Source organism: Choloepus didactylus, chromosome 9, assembly GCF_015220235.1.
Source record: "Choloepus didactylus isolate mChoDid1 chromosome 9, mChoDid1.pri, whole genome shotgun sequence".
NCBI lineage: Eukaryota > Metazoa > Chordata > Mammalia > Pilosa > Megalonychidae > Choloepus > Choloepus didactylus.
The window spans coordinates 119,556,461-119,577,218 of NC_051315.1; positions in this window are offsets into that span (position 1 = coordinate 119,556,461).

A 20,758-nucleotide genomic window follows, 5' to 3' on the forward strand; every position below is an offset into this window, starting at 1 on the left:
GTGCATAACATTCTACCCCAAAAATTACTAGCTTAAAATAGTGTTTCTATGGGCTAACTAGGTTCAGCCAGGCAGTTTTTCTGTTCCACAAGTACATGAGTAACTGTGACCACTCAGCTACATTCTGCTGGGAGCCCACCTGGAGCAGGAGCATCCGAGACAGCCTCCCGTTCTCCAAGATCTCTCTCCACATGGTGGTTAATCATACTGTGGTCTAGCTTGGACTTCCTCACAGCATGGCAGCTGCACTTCAAGGGATACAAAAAGAAAGTTGCCAAGCTTCTTAAGGGCTAAACCTAGACCTTGTAGAGCATCACTTCTGCCACTTTTTATGGATCAAAGCAAGCCTAGAGGCGATTCAAAGGGAGGAGAAAAGACTCCACCTTTTGATGGGAGAAGCAGCAAAGAATGACTATCTTTGATCCACCAAAATTCTCCACCAGACGGTGAGCTCTTTCCAGGCTACAATACTATAAAAAGTTAAAGATGTGCTTTGGGGAAAGTAGTCTTTGAGAAATTAGGAAGAATGTATAAAGAGGTGCCAAAAGGAATTTAAGATAAAAGTCAAGAGAAGAGGTCCCATAACCCACATTCTGAAGTTTCGAAGAATCCTGGCTTCAACATGACTCAAGAAGCACCAAAGGGGGAGGGGGACTAGTCACCAGTTACGTCCACTTTCACTCCTGACGCTTAAGAAGACAAAGCTCCTTGCAGCCAGAACTATTATGAAAACATGTACTCCTTAAAGCTCCATAGAGCTCCAAAAATCCTTCCTATTTCTCTACAACTCAAAAGTGTAGCCAACATAAGGGTCACATGACATCAACTCAGGCCAAGTGCTCCATTTAAATATTCTTTTAAAAATAGTTTTATCTAATACACCATTACACATGAACTAATAGGGCCTAACCACCAGAATTTCAGGTATTTGGTCTGAATATGAAATATTTTATTTCATTTACTAGAGGTGGGATACATGCAATGAAAGGAAAATTGAAGGTTTAGCTACTGGTTCAATTGCATCATTTATCATCAGGAGAGCTTCTATAGTCAGGTTCATGGCATAATAAAGAACTGATCACAGACTGTAGATTATGGGGTAAAACCTTTCTGGAGGGACATTTGACAATACAAAGCCAAAGCATTAAAATGTTTGAGTCTATGTTAACCCATAAATTCTTCCAGGAATGTGTCTCAGAGGAAATAATTATAAATGGGCACAAAGATATAGTTATGAGATTGTTGAAGCATTATTTATAATGATGAAACTACTGGAGACAATCTATATTCACGCAATATGAGATTAATTATATAAATTATAGTTCACCTATAGGATAGGATTATAGATAGCCATTAAAAATTATACTATAGATATATTTAATAACATGAAAAGATATGTGTGATATAATATATAAAATAGCAAAACATATAGGTAGCTAAATACATGTATAAAAAAGCTGGAATGTATGACACTGGATAATTAGCAATGATTAACAGAGATAATCTCCGTGTAGTAGGATTATGACTGATTTCATTATTTTTGATTACTGGCATTTTACAATAGGAACATATATCTGTAGCAAAAAAACAACAATAAAATTATTTTCTTAAAGATTTCTTTTTTCTTCTGTATCATCTATTTATGGACTGTTTGGAAGCAGTTGATGTAGAGTCAAGTAGTTTAATTAAGTCAGGTAACTAAATCATGGAAATTATTGAAGGCGTTTTCTGAGCTACCTCCTCAAATCAAGAAATTGTGTGTTTTGTTGTTTTTATAAAAAGCTACTGAAAAAGCAGCAAGTGACACGACTTTAGAACACAATGAATCTGAAATGTCTATGACTTTCAAGACTAAGAAATGGAATTAGAGTTCTAGACTCTAAGTTCCACAAAAGCGGGGATTTCATGTTTCATTAAATAAATATATTTTGGATGAATGAATGAATGAATGAATGAAATCACATAAATCATTAATCCTGTAAGGTAGGCCTTCAAGACAGCTTCCTAAAAGCTCTGGAGTTATAGTTAAGTCTTCTGATGCTGATGCCACCACAAACAGCCTAGATATCTGAAGACAACTTTTAGCAGGCAGTTACACATATATACATATATGTTTGGCCGACATTCCCACTGACACACACACACCCACACACACGCTTTTTCTTTTGCAGTTATATTAATTTTGTGCCCACACTAAGGAGGCAATTATTCCACAGTACCTTATGCTTCTCTGATTTATCCGTACTACCACTTAGAATTCAATTTGGGGAACTTTGTTTTAACATAAATGTTTATTGGCCAATGGAAGTAAAAGCTCCCGGGTTAGAGCTGAATGGGCACGACAGGATTTAGCCCAGGTCACCCCATCAGGTTTCCCTTTCCGGGTCTTCAGCCTGGCTGCTCTTCCCCTCTGTCAGGCTCAATGCAAAGGCAGGAGGCAAAGCAGCTGCAGCCCTCACAGCTCAACCTCTCAGGTTTTCAGCCCAGTAGAAAAGCTCAGAATGGACCACACTCATCCTGATGGGCATGACTTCGGCTCTGTGCCCGACTGAACCAGTCTCTCCAGTCAGAGCAAGGGAAGGTGCTGGTTGGATTGGGAGGTTTGGGCACATGTGTCACGACTGAAGTCAGAGGTGGAATCCTCTTCCCTGGAAATACATGGACAGAGGAAGATTGGAGTTCTCTAGAGGAATATCAAGGTAGGTGTCTGTTTTAGTTCACTAAAACTGCCGAAACATGATACACCAGATGTGGACTGCCTTTTAACAAAGGGGATTTATTAGCCTACAAGCTTACAGTTCTGAGGCCATGAAAATGTCCCAATCAAGGCATCCACAGATGATATCTGGACTCCTCTGTCAAGTGGCAAGGCATATGGGCAGTGTCTGCTGGTCTCTCCCTTCTCTTCCAAGTTTCGTTGCCTCCAGCTTCTGGCTTCAGTGGTTTCCTCTGTGTTTTCTGTGGCTTTCTCTCTCAGCTTCTGTTCTTTCTCTTAATTTCATCCTCTTAAAGAGGACTCCAGAAAGAGGATTAAGACTCAACTGGGGCATGCCTCAACTGAAATAATCTATTCAAAAGTTCCCACCCACAATAGGTCTACATGCAACAGAACAGATTAGCTTTAAGAACATGATCTTCTGGGGGCCATAAAGTTTAGAACCAGCACAGTGATGGAAGGAGGATGAACACCATTTCAGCAGATAGACAAGGTCCTGCCCTCATGGAGCTCACATTCTCCGCAGAAACATGGAGGGACAGAAACAACAAACAAAATATTTAAGATAATGTCAGACAGTGTTAAGTACTCTAGAGAAGAAAGGATAGAGTAAGAAAAACTTCCTGGTGTAATAAATCAAAGAGGATGGTCAGGAAAAGCCTATCCTGGGAAGCCATTTCTCCATCTAGGATTATATTCAGCCAAGAGTGGCCTTGACTGATGTAATTCTTTAGTAAATATGAAGGATTTCTTTTCAGGTTATGTAGGCCTAATGTTTCCTAGGCATTGTTCAGTTTATTGGAGGCATTTCATACAGATTTTCAACAGATGCTGGCAAGGCTAAATATTTATTCAGTTCCTAAGGTTGTTTGCTCCAGGCAGTATTTTGTATTTTTAGATAATTGCGTTCGTTTGCATGTGACCTTCATTTGCTGCAACCAATTGTCTGATGATCTCAGATTTGTCTGTGATCAGTACAGTGAGAACCCTTTTGTTGTCTTTTCAATTTTTAATTCTTTCCTCCATCTGATAATTACCATTACATAAAGATTTACAAAAGGGTCTAGACTAAGAGAAGACATACACAGGGATCTTTTTCAAAACCTAATTTGGGCTACTAATTTAATTTACCCTTTAAAGAAGTGCTACCCTCTGGGCTGAAGGCAACAGCTTTCCAAATCACATCTGGGAGGAGCCAGGCATTTCAGCATCAGGAAGCAGCAGAGTGTCCTGTTAGCTTGTTTTCATAGGTCATTCAAGGACCATATGGAAAATAGCTCCCAAGTGTCTATGCCTTGATTCCAGAGGAATCTTACTGCTGTGGAGACTGAGGCATAAACCAGCAAGAATCTGCTTTAGGAACAATTGTCAAACAGGATTGAGAATTCTGCTGATCTCTAGTCTGGGGTGAAACTGGCTCCCTGATACCAATTTTTCTAGCTCATACCTATATTCCAGGTCCCTAACAGAGTTCCTGGCACAAAATAGATACTGGCATAAATTTTTTATTGTCACCATAATAAACTAGCATGAATTTAGCACCTTAAAATAACATCCATAATCTCAGTGTTCTGTAGCTCTGAGGTTCAGGCAAAATGTGGCTCAGCTAGAACCCTCTCACCAGTGTGTTACCCAGCAGGACTGGGTTTCTTTCCGGAGGCCCTGGGGATGAATCCACTTACAAGCTCCCTCAAGTTGTTGATTGAATTCGGTTCCTTACAGTTGTAGGACTGCGGTCCCTGTTTCCCTACCGTTTGTACACCCAGGGCCATTCCCAGCTTCTGAAGGCCACCTGCCTTTAAAGTCGGTGATGGCAAGTTGGGTCCCTCTCCCACTTTGACTCCCTCCAGCCTCTTCTGCTGCTGCCTCTCTCACTGACTCTTCAGCTTTCCTCTTCCACTTTTAGGGCCCATGTGATTAGTGTGGGTTTACCAGTATAATCCAGGATCATCTCCTCATTGTTAGGCTAGTGAACTAGCAACTTTAATTCCACCTGCAAAGCCCCCTTTTTCCATGTTAGCACTACATATTCACAGGTTCCAGGGGCTCAGGAATGAACATCTTTAGGGAGCCATTATTCTGCATACCACACAATTAAGATTTGGTGAGTAAATGAAGGAGCCACATACCAAGTAGACACTACCAATATTGTCTCTGTCTTTTGGTGGTATACCAGAAGACCGACTCTGATGGATAAGCACCTGTGTAGGCATAGGAGGGAAGAAGAAAGTGTTACTGCTCTCCTGTTCTGTTCCAGGACTAGGGCGAGTCACCTTCGTATGAAAGTCTTCTTTGAACACAAGGCTATGAGAAATAAGCGCCTAATGTCTATTTCATAAATAAGGAACTTGAGCCCTAATTAGATAACTGGCTTGTCCACTAGCAGAGTCTTCTAACTCCAAATCCATGTGGGTTTCCTATTATGTACCATTTCATCTTGCTTTGATCTGTATAAGCCATATTTGTGGGTCCTTGGGCTTAAATACACAGACACTAGAGCCAGAATGCTTGGGCTTAAATCCATGTCTGTGATTTACCAAGTGTGCAACCCTGGGCTAAATGATTAGCATCTCTGTGCCTCAGTTTCTTTCCCTATTACAAATGGGGATAAGTGTAGAAAGTTCATAGGGTTATTGTGAAGATTAAATGAATTAATAGAAGAAAAGAGCTCAGAACAGGGCCTGGCATTACTCTAAGAGGGTTTTATTATACATCTGAGCATGTGGATTTCAACTACACATTTGTTACCTCTCACTTAGTTTTTTTATTTTTTTTTTTTTAATATCTCACCTCCGATTAGGTTTTATAATCTCTGGATACATTTGCTTTTATACTGCCAACTTCATTATTATCCTTTTCCCATAAGCCCTACAGAATGCTAGAGGCAAATGATAGCTGTAACATAACACTTGAAATGATGATTGTGCCTAAATAATAGATTTGGAAGAAAATGTGGGGAAAGAAAGAGCAAAGCTTCTACCAGACACCAGAAACTTTCTCTGGGCTTAGCAGAGGGAGACACAGAACAGAGGGCAGTCAGTGGAGTCCAGACAAGGTGGTAGGACATGGAGTGACCACAGAGGAAGGTGGTGTCCATCTGAAGATACCAACAAGCCTCCATGCCACAAGCATGCCTTTCACACAAGCACAGTCTGGCCAGGCTCCGTCTGAGTGAGCAAAGTGTGTGGCCTGCACTCAGAAGCGGGGTGATTGTATCCAGTGGTGGCCTCCTTTCAGCAGCAGCAGACACTGCCTGGGGGCCCTCAAGCAACAACATGCTTGTCCATTACAGTCTTGTACCTGCTGTAACAGTCAGGATTCTCCAGGGGAACAAAAGGGACATGTGTGTGCATGCAAGTGTGTGTGAAAAAGATTGATTTTAAGGAATTGGCCTGGGTGATCATGTGGGGCTGAGCAAGTCTGAGATCTGTAGGGGCAGCCAGCAGACTGGAAATTCCACTAAGAGCTAATGTTGAAGTCTTGAATCCGAAACCCTTAGGGGAGGCCAGGAGGCTGGAAACTCAAAGAGGAGTGAAGGGGATAGTCTTGAGGCAGAATTTCTTCTTCTTCTGGAAACTAAAGTCTGTGTTTGTAAGGCCTTCAATTGATTGGTTGAGGTCCACCCACATTACCAAGGATAATAGCCTTTAATTAAAGTTACCAGACTAAAGATGCCAATCACACTACAAAATATCTTCACAGCAACATCTAGGTCAAACAATTGGATACCATCAGCTAGTCAAGTTGACACATAAAATTAACCATCATACCCACACACATTGCCCTTTTCCTTTACTCCCTCTTTTTCTATCCCTCTGCCCCCTTTTCTGGTACTTAGATTATGAGCGTGTCACCTTTCATAGCAAGGAGGATCACTGTCAAGGTTACAGGTGAGTCTCCTTGCACCACCTGAAGTGACCACTGTTCTCAATCATTTCACAAGTGGCACCAAGCATGTCTTCTTTCTTGTCTTTGGAAATCAAAGAGCAGGGCAGAAATCATCACTAATCTGAACTGAATGTCAAGTAATCACCGTAAACATGAAGCAGAAATATGAGTCCCCGTGGCCACCTACATGTCTGATCGCTGTAACCTAACGAACACCAGAATTGAATCCACATGGCCATGTCTGTACTGTCCCTCACAATGAGTGCTACATTGCTATATTGAAGTGGCACTTTGAACAGCATTTAAAGAAAGAGATAGGCAAGGAAAGTGAAATATTTCCATGCTGTCAGTGGTGTGTGAACATTCATTTGATCATTCCATTCTGTGATTTGTTCCTAGCAACTGTTGGATCATATAGCTGTCCAGCAAACAAGTCTCTTCCATGAATTCCATTTCCCTCTCGGGCCATTTGCCAAGAATAACAGACTGAACTTTAACTCCAAATCTGAAAAACTTCCCTTTACTGACTAGAGTTCAAGCCTAGTCTATTATCCTAAACTAGCTGATAAAACAATCCTTTGATGCTATCCTTTGAACAAGTTGTGCAAGCTAAAACCTAGTGAAGAAGAAAAAGCAGCATATAAAGGAAGCTTTTGAGTTAGCAGCTATCCTAATTCTTAATTTCAGACACAGTGCAAACATTTCACACTTTAGGGTTGCAATAACAAGGCCTCCAAAACTTCAAAAGTACAGGAGGTTATTTCTGAATTCATTCCTTCCTCTCGCACAAAAACCTAAACTGCCATATGTTACCTTACTTCATGTGAGCGGGATGATTTATATGCATTCCATTTTGCCCTGAATCTGGAAATAATTTCTACTGAATATGAATTTGAAGGCAAAAAAAAATGGGGGAAGGATGGGGAGTGCTGTGTTGCTGCAGAACCGTGTTTATATTAACAGGACTCTGGATACACTTCTATTATAGGATGTGATTCTTTATATTGCGATTATTTATTTAAATATGTTTGCCTGTCTGTTGCTTCCATTAACCATGAGCAGTGCTTGAATACCAACCAGAAAAATGCACCTGAGTCCTTTGCAAAACAGAAGCAAGAAAAAAAAAGAAGAAATATAAATGACTTGATAATTGCTATTTATTTTAACAAAATCCTTGAAGTAATTACGACAAGAAAAAAATCAGAATTTTGTTGGACTTCCTGACACTTATTTTACAATCTAGCTTGTTTGGGTTTGAACTGTATAATGGGTAAGGAGGGTCACTGTACTCTTTTTGGTGTTTAGAGCCTCTTGAGGAATTTATCTGGCACTGTCCATGAATTCTTAGAAGAGAGGGAACTTCCGGAATTCATCTTGGGCACAAATGTTCAAGGTTGAGTCCTAAGCCAGGGCAGTGCCTGGCACGCAGAGGTGCTCAGCTGGATTAGTTTAATGAGGGAATGGATGGAAAATGGTAACTAGCACATGCTTATCTCCTTAGTGAGTGTTTAATCAATGTTTTTTGACCTATGACAATGTAGCAGAGCTTAAGCTTTTCTCCAAGAAAGTGGAATGAATGATAAAATATGGAAGTATTTGCAGATAAGTGTTTGAGGTTATGCACACACACAGACACACATAGTGTTATGCCTTATAATCAAACCACTCTGGAGTCTTTGGACCAGTGCCTGCCTCTTGCCCTCGGAGCCCTAGGATGTTTTATTTTCTCCTTGATGTGTTTTGTTTGATTACATTTGTTGTATCTATCTCATGACTTGGCTAGATTAAGAATGATGGCTGTGGGCTTGGATAGCTGATCTAGCCTGTTCCCTGGGGGGGTGCCCATGAATTGGGGTGAGGGTTGTGGTGGACTTAAGTAGAAGGGAGTGTCCTGATCAGAACATCAGATAGAAATACCAGCAAAACAGTTATGACTCGGGAGGTCCAGGAAGGAAAATGGACTTTCCAGAAGAGCTTGGAAACAGGGATCCAGTGGGAGACAATATTAAGATGCTCAGGAAAACGGCTAAAGTGTCTGATAGTAAACAGTGAAGCTTCATCACAGTCCTGGGCTCAAGGGAGCATGAAGAGGGGTGAGTGTAGACAGGAAGTGGAGCCCACAAGAGCCTGGCAGGGCTCCTGCCCCAGACGGTCTGGCAGTGACAGCTAGGTTAGGCATTTAGGCACAGAAATATTCATTGTCATTTACCGAAACTAGAGTCAAAGATAGGGACTCTATCAACAGGCAGAAACCCAAATCAGAAACAAACTGATGCTGATGCACACCTTAATTCTAATCTCCCCCCCCACTTCCAAACCACTGCCTGGAATGAGGCATTCCCTTGCTCATTCATTCAGAAAATCTGTTTTGGCTATCAGTTCTGTGCAGGGAACTGTGACAGGTACCAAGAACTCATGGACATTAAGATGGCATTTCCCTGCAGGGAAGGAGAAGAAACATATTTACAAACTCTAAGTATGCTACAAAGAGGTTCCAGGGAGAAAGGAGACAGCAGAAAGGAGGAGTGAGAGATGCAGAAAGAAGTAAAACAATGTTTTCTGAGATACACTGTGTTTCCTCCATAATTTTAGGTTTCTCTTAGCCCATGATATTCAGTAATTGGATCTTTAATAATAGTGAACTTATGTCTTGCAGTAAGTTGTCCTTTCACTAATTTACTGTGTTTATTCATATCATACTTCAGAGAACATCACTAGAAGTAAATTAACATAGTCCAAAGACTTGTATTTTTTCCTCCAAACTTGTTTCTCTCCATCCGTGCTCCACTTTCCCACCTCTCTGTAAGGGTACCTAGTATCCACTATTTGGAGAAACCAAAACCTAGGAGCTGTCCTTGATTTCTCTCTTTGCCTTATCACTTCTGAACCCAGCATCATCCAACCCATCAGCTATCTATCTGAAGTCTACTTCCAAAATATATCCCGAAGCCATTCATTTCTCCCCTTCTCTGCTGCCATTACTTAGCACAGGACACTAATATCCCTTACCTGCACTATTGCAATAGACTCCTGTTTTTATTTCCCAGCTGCTAAAACAAATACCTTACCATGGGTTGACTTGAACAATGGGAACCCATTGACTCATGGTTTTGAGGTTAGGAGAAGTCCAAAATCAAGGCATCAGCTAGGTCATGCTTTCTCCTTGAGGAATGTGGTGCTCTGGGGCTGGCTGCTGGTGATCCTTGGTCCTTGAATTTTTTGTCACATGACAAAGCACTTGGCGATGTCATTTCTCTCCTCAGGATTCCCTTGACTGCTCCATTGAACAATGTTCCAGACAGAAGCAACGGCTGTGCAGAGGTCCCGATACAGAGCAGCACCTCCCGTTTGTGGCTAGAGCAAAGCAAGGGAGGGGTAAAGGAGAAAGAGGAGAGTTTCATGCTGTAACCAGGAGCTGGATTACAGAGGGCCCTGTAGGCCATTTTAGGGGCCATTAGGAGATTCTGATGGGAGGAGTGACACCCTCTGATTTGTATTTCAATAGGACTGCTCCGGCTGCTGTGGGGGGGAGAGACTGCTGTGGCCCAGGAGCAGACTCAGGATGACCAGGTAAAAGGTTAGACACTAATCCAGGTGAGAGAGGAGGGTGGCTGGGAGCAGAGTACTTGCAGAGCCAGTGGGATTTCCTAATGGGCTGGAAGTAGTAAATGATGGAATTAGAGGAGTCAGGGAGAAGTCCAAAGTCCTGGTCTGAAATTTGCTTACTGTCTGCATTCCTTCCTAGTAAAATGTCAGTCCTGTGAGAGAAAGTGGTAACCATGACCTGCTTATTCATAATTATAAACACAACACCTAGAACAGAGCCTACCGCATTCACATTGCTCCAAAAGTATGTCAATCTAGATATATATAACTAAATATATATATAACTAAAATCTAGTAATATAAAGCTAAGTCCAATGGCTTAGAAGATATAGGATTGTCCACAACTTCAAGCCTCTTTATAGAGAAATAGCCAATGACGTAAGACTCATCTCCTCTATGTATGTATGATTTCTACATCTCAAAATGTGATAAAAAGAACTCAATTTGTTACTGAATTTGAAAATTGCCCCCTATTGTTCTAAGTGTCATTTTGACAAGGGTACCCACTTCCTCCAGTTAAAAATAAAAATCTAGAGCAGTGCCCTCACTGGAATCTTTCATCTTAGCAAACTGTTACGTTCAGTGGCCAAAATGAAAGCATTTTAACTGTCAATGTCTTCAGTAAATTAATCTTGCAAATCTCCATCTTCTACACGTACAGTGGAGAGCAAGGTCTCCGTGAGTTCTGGTAACTTCTAAGAGATCCGCCTGGTAGATGGAACCATTTAATTTTTTAAAATCCAGATATCTAAAGCAGCACATTAGAGTGAAATAGAGTTCCTGGTGTTTGGGTTTGCATGTTTAGCTATGACTTGCAATTTCCTGATTAGCAGCAATAGAAAATTTAATATTTCAATGCTTAGAGAAAATCACAGGCCTGGATATGCTATTCCTACAGTCAGGACCCCAGTGAAATCAGAGAATACAGGTTAAATTCTATGGTACTTTTGAAGGTACAGTTACTGTCTCCTTAAAGAGAATGAACTTCTGGCTAATACATCTAATCCTGGTTGTCCAAGACAGTCTTTATTGGGCCAGAAATCACACTAGGTGCTTTATATCCATAATCTCTAACTCTGACAACCACTGGAAAGGTTATGGATGCAGAAACAGAGACTCAGCAACCAAGCAGGGGATAATAGAGGAAGAGCCTGATTTTCAAACTCTGCTTTGTCTGGCTCCACACTGTGTTATTTCTACTGCCAATGCCAGCCTCCAATTTCTTTGACTGATTAGGCTAGAACTTATACTTACCTAACGTCTTCGGACAATAAGATGAGTCTTATCATAGGAAGGAAGTGAAACAGAGAAGAGAATAAAAAGCAAAAGGGCAGAGACTGTAATAAAGGAGAAAACTGGCACAAACCCTTATTATTCTTTGAGGTGGAGAGAGCTTATTGGATTTCTAGGAAAATCCACTTTATCTTTTCAATTCAATCAGATTGATAAACCCTCTGAAGATTTATACCATGCTGTCATTGTTTTTTTGACCCATCTGGTGACTGTGATCATGTTCAAACATTAAATGAGAGGAAAATAAATGTGCATTCTTTCTGGAATGGCACACACATACGTTCTCAGCCCGAAGAGTCAGGTTCAGCTGAAGAAGACACACACACACACACACACACACACACACACACACACACAAAATGGATTTACTTAAACGGGAATGGGCTCAAATCAGTTCCCAAGCAGCTGCTTTATTTTGAGCAAAGCTGCATGTAATACTAGATGGGATTAAATTATCTCTTTTTCAGATGATGGGCCAGCCAAATGTTTCCTAGTTTCTAAGTTTGTCCCCTTGTTAGATCCCAAAGAGGAACTAAGAGGGCCTTCCAAGATATCTTCTGTTGAATATGTCATTCAAAATCTTTCCTTGCCAGGCCTTTAGTAATTGGAGAAAAATGTCTTTAGGTGAATTGTCTGAAAATAAATCACTTCAATCTGCAGAGAATGTTATTCTTTATTTAAGTACCCTGGAGTTTCTGGGAAATCCTCTTTACTTTTTTTTCTTGGCCAGGCACTGTGTTTATTGAGATTTTTAAGGTATGCCAAAGAATATTCTCTCTCAGTCTCTTTGACTGAAGGTACTAATTAACTGGAGGTAAAATCTCTTTTCTGCACAAGAGGATCACAAAGATGCTTTGTTTCAAAAAAGCATAGATTTCCCAGGCACACAAAGCATTTTGCAGAAGCTGACCTAATAATTTCATGTAAAATTCCTGGGAGTCACTTTAAGGAACAAACAGCCTTTTGTCTCCCATTTCACAGATAAGAAACTGGACTAGAGAGGCATAAAATGACTTTATTAGATGGGAAATTCTAGGTTCCCCAGACTAAGCCAGACTGCCAGCAGGCAAGTTCTTAAAAACCACATTTCCTTCCTTAGGTACCTTTTACAACTGTTTTGGTTTTTGTTTAAGATTATGCTGCTTTGTTTAAATCCCCTTTTTAGCACATCCTACTAGAAATGATGTAGTTTTTAATTTTGTTTTTGTATTTATCTTTGATTTCACGATATAAAATTCGTTTTCCACTCGTGAGCTCGAATTTTGATTTGCAATATTTTCTGCAACTTCCAGAGGATAATCAATGTGGCTCTGTGTCTGAGCTTATCAAGGGTGAAGGAGCAGGTAGACAATGCAATTCTACATGGGGGGCAGTGTCTTTATTTGTCACCTTCCTCTCTACTTATTCTTGCATTCTCACAGCTTTGTGCTCCCTTCAGAACAGGGGGGCCTTGCTCCAAACCAGCCTGCTAGAGTCTGACAACAGTCACATGAAAAGTTTTGGAAATTTACCATTAATCAAGTTAGAGAAGAAATAGGAAAGATAAACTTTATCATTCCATCAGACCCAGACTTATGGGCACATGCATTTGTTGAACAAGGCATGGCCATCCCTTGCAATAAACTCTTTCATCCCCTGGCAACGTTTTCCAAGTGTGGGCTTTAAACCCCCTGCATTAAAATCAGGATGTGAGGTGTGGGAGAGGTTAAAAAATGCAGATTGCCTGGTCCCACCCCACACATAGTGAATCAGAATTTCTGGAACAAACCCTGGGAGTCTGCATTTTAACAGCATTCCAAGGTGACTCTTATGCATTGTGACATTAAAAAACGAAAACAAAAACAACTGTTTTAAGAGGTAAATTATCCTATATAAAGAAGTTCCATCTTGGATTGCAAATCAAAGCCTGGTAGGAGATGTAGAGCATATTCTAAGACATTTGTTAGGCACTGTGACAATTTTCTTTAAGGCACTAAAATATTAGAAAATATCTTTGGGCAGAGATTGATCTGATGGCCTAGAAATAGACATTTGCACAGCATTTCTGTTTTATTACTGCTGTTGGAACACACAAACTTGTCTTTTGGAAATGTGGCTTCCTAATATGTTATAAATTTTTGCTATGTTTTATATGGGTCATTTTAACCAAGGCTTGCTTCTTCAAGAACTTAGATTGATAGAAAGTTTGGTTGGTTGGCTGATTGTTTAACACACATCTTTTCCACGATTCAGTTGCTTCAGATATTAGAAATGATTCATTATTGAATAGTATCATGGTTTTATTTCTTATGCTGGTAGGATTTCGTTTGCTTATCAACTGGAATTTATCAGCAGTTATTTAAATTTATTTAGCTGTTATTTAAAAAGAAAATAAGATTTTTCTTAAATCATAGCCCCAATGTTTGATTGAGAAGAAGAGAAATGAAGCAAAGGAGAAAGGCAGGAAAAGCATGTTGTCAGCAAGAGGAATTGGATTAGCAGCATGTGAAGGGAAACAGATTTCAAATACAAGACTCATTTTTTGTCTAGATCCAATCCCCCTTTAGTGATGGGGGAAGAAGGATTAGCCCAGCTGATGAGGTTCCCAGCAGGAGAAAATCTTTTCCCTGAGGTTATTAGGTATATCAAGGGGTCAAAGCCAAGAGTTGTGCAAAGCCTGAGTTCCAGTAAGCCAAGAAGTAAGTGATGGGGGATGCTAACCCAGGAAGTGGACCACTACAAAGCGATAGTGCAGACTGATGACACAGGAAGTGCTTGGAACACTTCACGGGAAATGACTTTATGATCATCAGCTGGTTTTTATGTGCCAGTTGCTGCCTGGGGAGATAGGAGTGCCAGCTCCTATTAAAAAGCTAGGCTATGGATGGCCTAGATGGCAAGTTGTAGATGAACATTTTACAAAGTGCAGGTCCCTGCCAATTAGTGGATCATAAAATAAATAAATGGATAGCAAAAGCTTTTGTTATTGTCATAAAATAAGAGAATATGCTAGGATAGGATAGGATAGGATGGGATGGGATAGGATAGGATAGGATAGGATAGAGAATACCAGAGTATGTCTGTGTGTGAGTATATATACCATGCTATTTGTGAGATGTATTTCTTAGTATCTGTCAAGGTCAAAAAAAGTTTAAGAAACACATACAGGATTCCAGATAGACCCTACCTGCCCTATCCCTGATCATGGCAGGCATGCAACAGGCAACTTCAGATGTAGTGAGGGCCACAACGCGAGTTAGTCTTGTCTCAGCATTCGGTCAGCCTGGTACTCTCCCTTGCATGGCCTTGTTGTCATAAACCTAATCAAAGTCAACTTCTTGGGAATCCACATGCCCACCAGCAACAGCCTTTCCTGTAACCCCTTCACATGCACCAAGCTCTGGAACTGGACTTCTGTCCTAACCAGCACTCAAGCTCCCCGCTAGTCCTGGAACCCTGCTCTTAAAACCCAGAGAACTTGGTAACAACCCCCAGCAACCTCCTTAATGATCCCTTGACATGTCTTCTCCAGGATACAGACTGAGCCATTTTATCCCTCATTTGCTCTGGAGTCCTGTGTGCACCCATAGGCATCCCTCCTGGAGCTGTGTCTCTGCTGTAATTAGGAACATCACCACTGCTAAAGGCTCTGGCTACTAAGGTCCCAGGCCGGCCTCAGCCTGCCTCTCAGCTGGAACTGCAGCTCACAACATCTACTCATCCAGGGTTTGAGCATCTTCAGGGGAGTGGTTCTCAAAGTGTGGTATCCACGGGAGCCACATCAGCACCACCTGGACTTGTTAGAAATGCAAATAATTGGGTCCCCCCACAGACCTACTGAATTAGAAACTTTAAAGGTAGGGCATTCTGTGTTGCAACCCTCAGAATGATTCTGCTGCACTTTAACATTCCAGGGCAAAGGCCAGCCTACTAGAGAATCTATTGGCAACTGATAACAAAGTCAGAATATTTTTGTTTCCTCTGCTCTCATACAGATTGCAAATGATGGTGCCAAGTGCAAATGAAATATGTTCATCTATTAACTTTTAGCAGTTTATAATAGGACTTCTCACTACAATCTTTGTTCTTCCAGTTTTACTTAATTGATACATGAGGAAATTTAGGTAGACTCAATTAAATAAGAACAGAGCAGATAACAGCAGAAATGTTTTGAGGTTTGCAATGGTTAAATTTCACTTGCTACAGTTCCTTGTTCCAGCTGGGACTCTCAGCAAAAGAGATGTGAATCTCACAAGGCATCTTTTTTCTCATGAACACATGAACAAGTCCCACCCGCACCCCTTTACACTCGAGAGGTCCAGTTAACATCCAGAGAACAGGTTCCTTATCTCAAGTGTGCCATGTGTAGTTTGCCCACCAGCCATTGCATTAAAGCCTAGGTTACTCTGTATACTATAGTAATTCAAATGTACCCTCCTTGAAAAGACAGCATGCCTTAGTAAAGAACAAAATATCTCAATATAGTATGGTCTATGATCCATCTGTGAGCTCCCAGGTAAAGAGACTGTTCCTTCCACTCAGCAGCCTATTATTTTGACAGTCCTTAGCCTTCCAATCCCAATGGCAGATGTGAACACTGATTTTCACACGCACATACACACATACCCACCATCTCTGATGTTTTTATTTCACAGACTGAAAATACACATTGAGCACACAATAGAAGCTAAAAATTAGCCTATACAAATAAATATAGAATCAGGACCCCTGAGTTCTTCTAACCCTGTCAATGACTAGCTGTACTGGACAGAGATTTTTTTTTTTTTTTTTTTTTTTTGTCTGTCCAGTATCTCTTCCTGTGGGGAGTGACCTCTCCACCATCTATAGTATCCTTCTTGGACCATGTGTGGCAGGTGGGTTGATTCTAGCCTCCTGCTGAAGGAATGAATGGCCTGTGACCCAGATTGGGCCATTATGAGAACCTAGCCCAAATCCCTAAGCACCATGATTAGATCAGGCATGGGCCCTTGTCCCAAGATGGGTCAATTATTATGACAATCAGCTGCTCTTTCTCTATAGCTGTGAACATTAAAGGACACCAAGCATCTGGAACTTCTGGGGAGCCACTGTGCCACCTCCTGGGAAGAGCCTGAGAGGGAAGCCAGGCACACACAGGTGTATTCAAGAGGCCTGGAGCAAGTAATGCACAAGGTCAAACACACCCTCTAACTCCCCAGTTACTTGTGTCAATTAATTCCATTTTTTAGCAAAATCTAGTTTGAGTTGGGTTTTGGCCATTTGCAATCAAGAGAATTTCATATAATTTGCTACATTCTCCATTAAGTTGGTTTTCTAATTTATTCAATAAATGGCCAAATTGAATCTCAATGGCCTTTTTCCAGATCTATGATTCTAAAAAATAATTCTCTTCCCTAACCTGGCAGATTATTTTCTGAGATAGCAAGCCACTTTATCTATTCCTGTTTCAGTGTTCTTTTATTTCGATGAAATCAAATTTGCTCTCCCTAGGTTTTATGTGAAAATTAAGTCAAAATTTATGGATGCTGTGAAGAGGAAGTCCTGCTTCTGGCATTCTACGAAGAAATTCACTAGATGGTGAGTCAGCATTAGAGGCTGCGAATACAGCTGTGTAAGACTCGCTGCCTTCTTGCCGTTGACCTTGTTTTGCAACTGGTGCATCAGCCCCTTATTTGGCTCTGGTGAGAATCCAAACAAAGAGCAAAAGCAAAATGCCTTGATAATACTTGCTGACGTATTGTGAGTGGTTATATCATAAGAACTGGAACACTGGCGTCCCTGATAAACCCTAATAAACACAAGAAAAGGTTACGTTGCTCTATAAACAGTTTTTATATATAAATGTCACATGAAAGGCAGTGGGATTAAAGATTTATGCCATGGGGTTGCCTGGAAAACATCACCCAAGCACTATTGTTCCTTTGGCAATAGACATAGTGGTGCTTACCAGTTGTTTAATCTGAGCTTCTCTTTCTTAGAAATCTATACTGTCAAACTAGTCCTTTGTTCTCAGTGTACATGTGCAGAATTTTATTTAAAAGAACTGGGGCCATTTTATTTCATTTGCAAAAAACGAAAGGCTAGAAGCAAATATGAGAAAATGCTAACAAACTATAACTCCAGGTATTGGTAACACAGATGTTTTTTGTATATAAACAAGTACTTGGCTTCTACCAATTACATTAAGTTATTACCGACAATAATGTGACTCTGAAAGGATAAATGAATTTATTTTCTGTCTTAATAGTGCTCTTAATGATGGGAAAAAAATTTCTCATCAAGTATCAAGACCTCAGAAATGAAACATAAAGTACTTTTAGATGAGAATACTTGAAACCAGCTCAGTTACAGAACTCAGAATCTACCCTCAAACTTGTTTGAGTAGTACAGAGCAAAAGATCAATTTGCCATTTGGTCAATCTATTCACCTTTAAGATGGGATTTCTGGAAAAAAACAAACAACTTAAACTACCTCAGAGGAAATGCTGCAAAGCCAAACAAGGAACTATACCTGCAGACGAAGGTGCCATGTATATAAACTATACAATTATTTTGCAGATAATTTGGATTTTTAGTGCTGTAGTAGTATTTGCCATTTTCATTATTATTTTGCCACTGCTTAATGCTGAGAATTTTTTTTTTTGTAGCATAAAACAATAGCTTTGTTCACACATGCACATTTCTTTAATCGCCTCTAATGCTATTGACACAGTTCTTACTCTAGGAATGTGTTATACACCAAAGGAATTTTTCAGACTTTCCTTTTATGCCATGTAATATGTCAATTATTGGAAAATATCATTCATTCATGGAATCTGGCATTATAATGACTCAAAATATATTGTTCTAAGTGCAGAAGCCAGCTTCAGTTGGCACTCAAATATTCCCTGATCTCTTTTAGAGATTATCAGACATCCTCAAAGAAAAGACCCTGACCTTTCAGTAGAAGATGGGCAAATAAACATGCATGTAAATCTTTTAAGTTAAAATAAAATGTTTACGACATGTAAGTACCATCTTTTATGATTCCCCAAATTAAACTGGCTTTGAATCTAATGCACCAGTTAACAGTCACAATACTTAGTTCAGTTGGGACTTATTTCTCACTTTTCCATTTTTATAATCAACCTATAGATGAAGTATGAGCTACTTAACTACATTTACAGAACACAGTGCAGATGCTAAGAACCTGAATAATGTAAAAGGAAAGATAAAACTGACAGAACACAGAAGTCAAAAGAGAAAAGGTTGATTGATATATAGGGGGGCTAAATTCCTCAATTTATGTGGTGAGTAGTCAACGAGATACCACTTAAAATTGAGCAATCAAAAATAGAGGTTAAAGCATAGTGCATAGAGCATAGAGCTACAAAGGTTGTCATGAACTAAAAATAATATAACTTACAAAGGAGAGGTTTTTAAAAAGTGTGTAAGACAAATCCTTCACCTCTAGAAGCAGAGATCAATGGATACTGATATAGTTGATATAAAAAAGAGAAATATATTATTTTGACTTACAAGGAAACCATCAGGAAAATAAAAACAGAAGCGGTGCATTCTAGGCCTTCTTCTTGCTTGACCCGTCGGCACCATTTGGTCAGCTGATTACACTCTCTTCCTTGAGATTTGGCCTCCCTTAGCTTCCAAGACACCCCACTCTCAGGGGGTTTCTCCTCCTTCACTTGTACTTTCTCAGTCCTCCTGCTGGGTCCTCATCCACAAGCCTTTGATTTCAGGGTGCCCCAGGACCAAGTTCTTGGTGTCCTCTTCTTCTCTTCCTGTTTTCATTCTGCTGGCACTGAATCCCTTAGCATAAGATCATCTGCATATTTTTCTGCCTACGATCTTGAAAAATGCAAATTAATTGTGATAGTTTTAGCTGAAAAATTTTTTAGCCAGGCACTGTATTAGGTTCTTGGGCAGCATTGTCCAATTGAACTTTCTTTGATGATAGAAACATTCTTTATCTTGCACTGTTCAATATGGTAGCCACTAGCCATGTGGGCCTTTTGGGGAAGTGAATTTTTACTTAATTTTAATTTTAGTATCCACATGTAGCCAGTGGTTACTATATTGGACATTGTTTTTCTAGGGAGTCACATATAAAAATGACACTCATTGTGGTCCCTGCCTTCTTGGGCCTTCCCTTTCAATAAAGAAAGGATTCTACTTAAGAAAAGAAAGTTTTAGAAAGAAGAAGATAAAAGATGTCTTTTTCTCTCCTAAAAGTGGGCCAGGTTCATTGCACTATGTCACGTAAAGATTTTGGAAAGCTGGTCCTAACTTTTACTGATAAACGGTAAAGAAGGCTAAATCAACTTCTTTCATTCTCAAAGTTATTGTTTTTTAAATAGTACTAGCACATTAATCCCATTTTTACATCATAAATTTCACGGTTTGGGAATAAAAGGTTATGAACTGGACTAAAGAGAAACCTAAGCCTGATAGAGCCATTTTAGTCAATTTAAATTCTTAGTCTTCCTTGTTTTTCAGCATTGTATCTTTGATTCCAAAGATTTCACTAAGACTGCTGTTATTTCATCTGTCTCTAATTCTGGACTTCCTGCTCTGAGTTTGTTTCTTGATACTTATCATAAGTCTTGTGAAAATCTCCCTACATCACTGATACTTGCCTTCTATTATTGCAAGCTTTTGTATGTATAGTCTACTAATGACAATAATAATAACTCACTCCTGGCATGGAAGGGAAATATCTGACACTTCATTCTATTTTATATGACATTATATTAGAATTTCTATTTCTTTATTTGTGAAATATCTTGGGGCATATTTTCACATGAGGAATATCAGGTGTGGTTATTTAGACATTTTAAGTATAAAAAAATTTCCTTATTTAAATTTTTTAAATCTATTTTTTTAAATGAATAAACTTCTTCTATACTTTTATTAATGATACTCTTGCTGTCTATTTCTATTCCAAAAGCTGTACCCGCAATTGTTTTTGAGACATGCCGGTATCCCCAGATTTAATAACTGTTATTAGCTGCTATGGGGCCACATCCATTAGCTGTCTAAGATCCCTTTTGTCCAGCTAAAAGAGTTTTCCAGTTACCATTGTATTTCTTTCAAGGGTCTTAAAAGATGTTACAACCCATCCCTTGCTTTGTTCTTTACGCTAAGCCTTGCAGTAAAGGCTTAGACTAGAAGGCCCTGTTTTACTGGCAGTGTCTGAACTTGAGCTACACCTTCCAGCTGTATCTTAATTTAAGAATCTCCTAAAGAATGGAAAGATGGATGAGAATTTTTTTTTTCTAG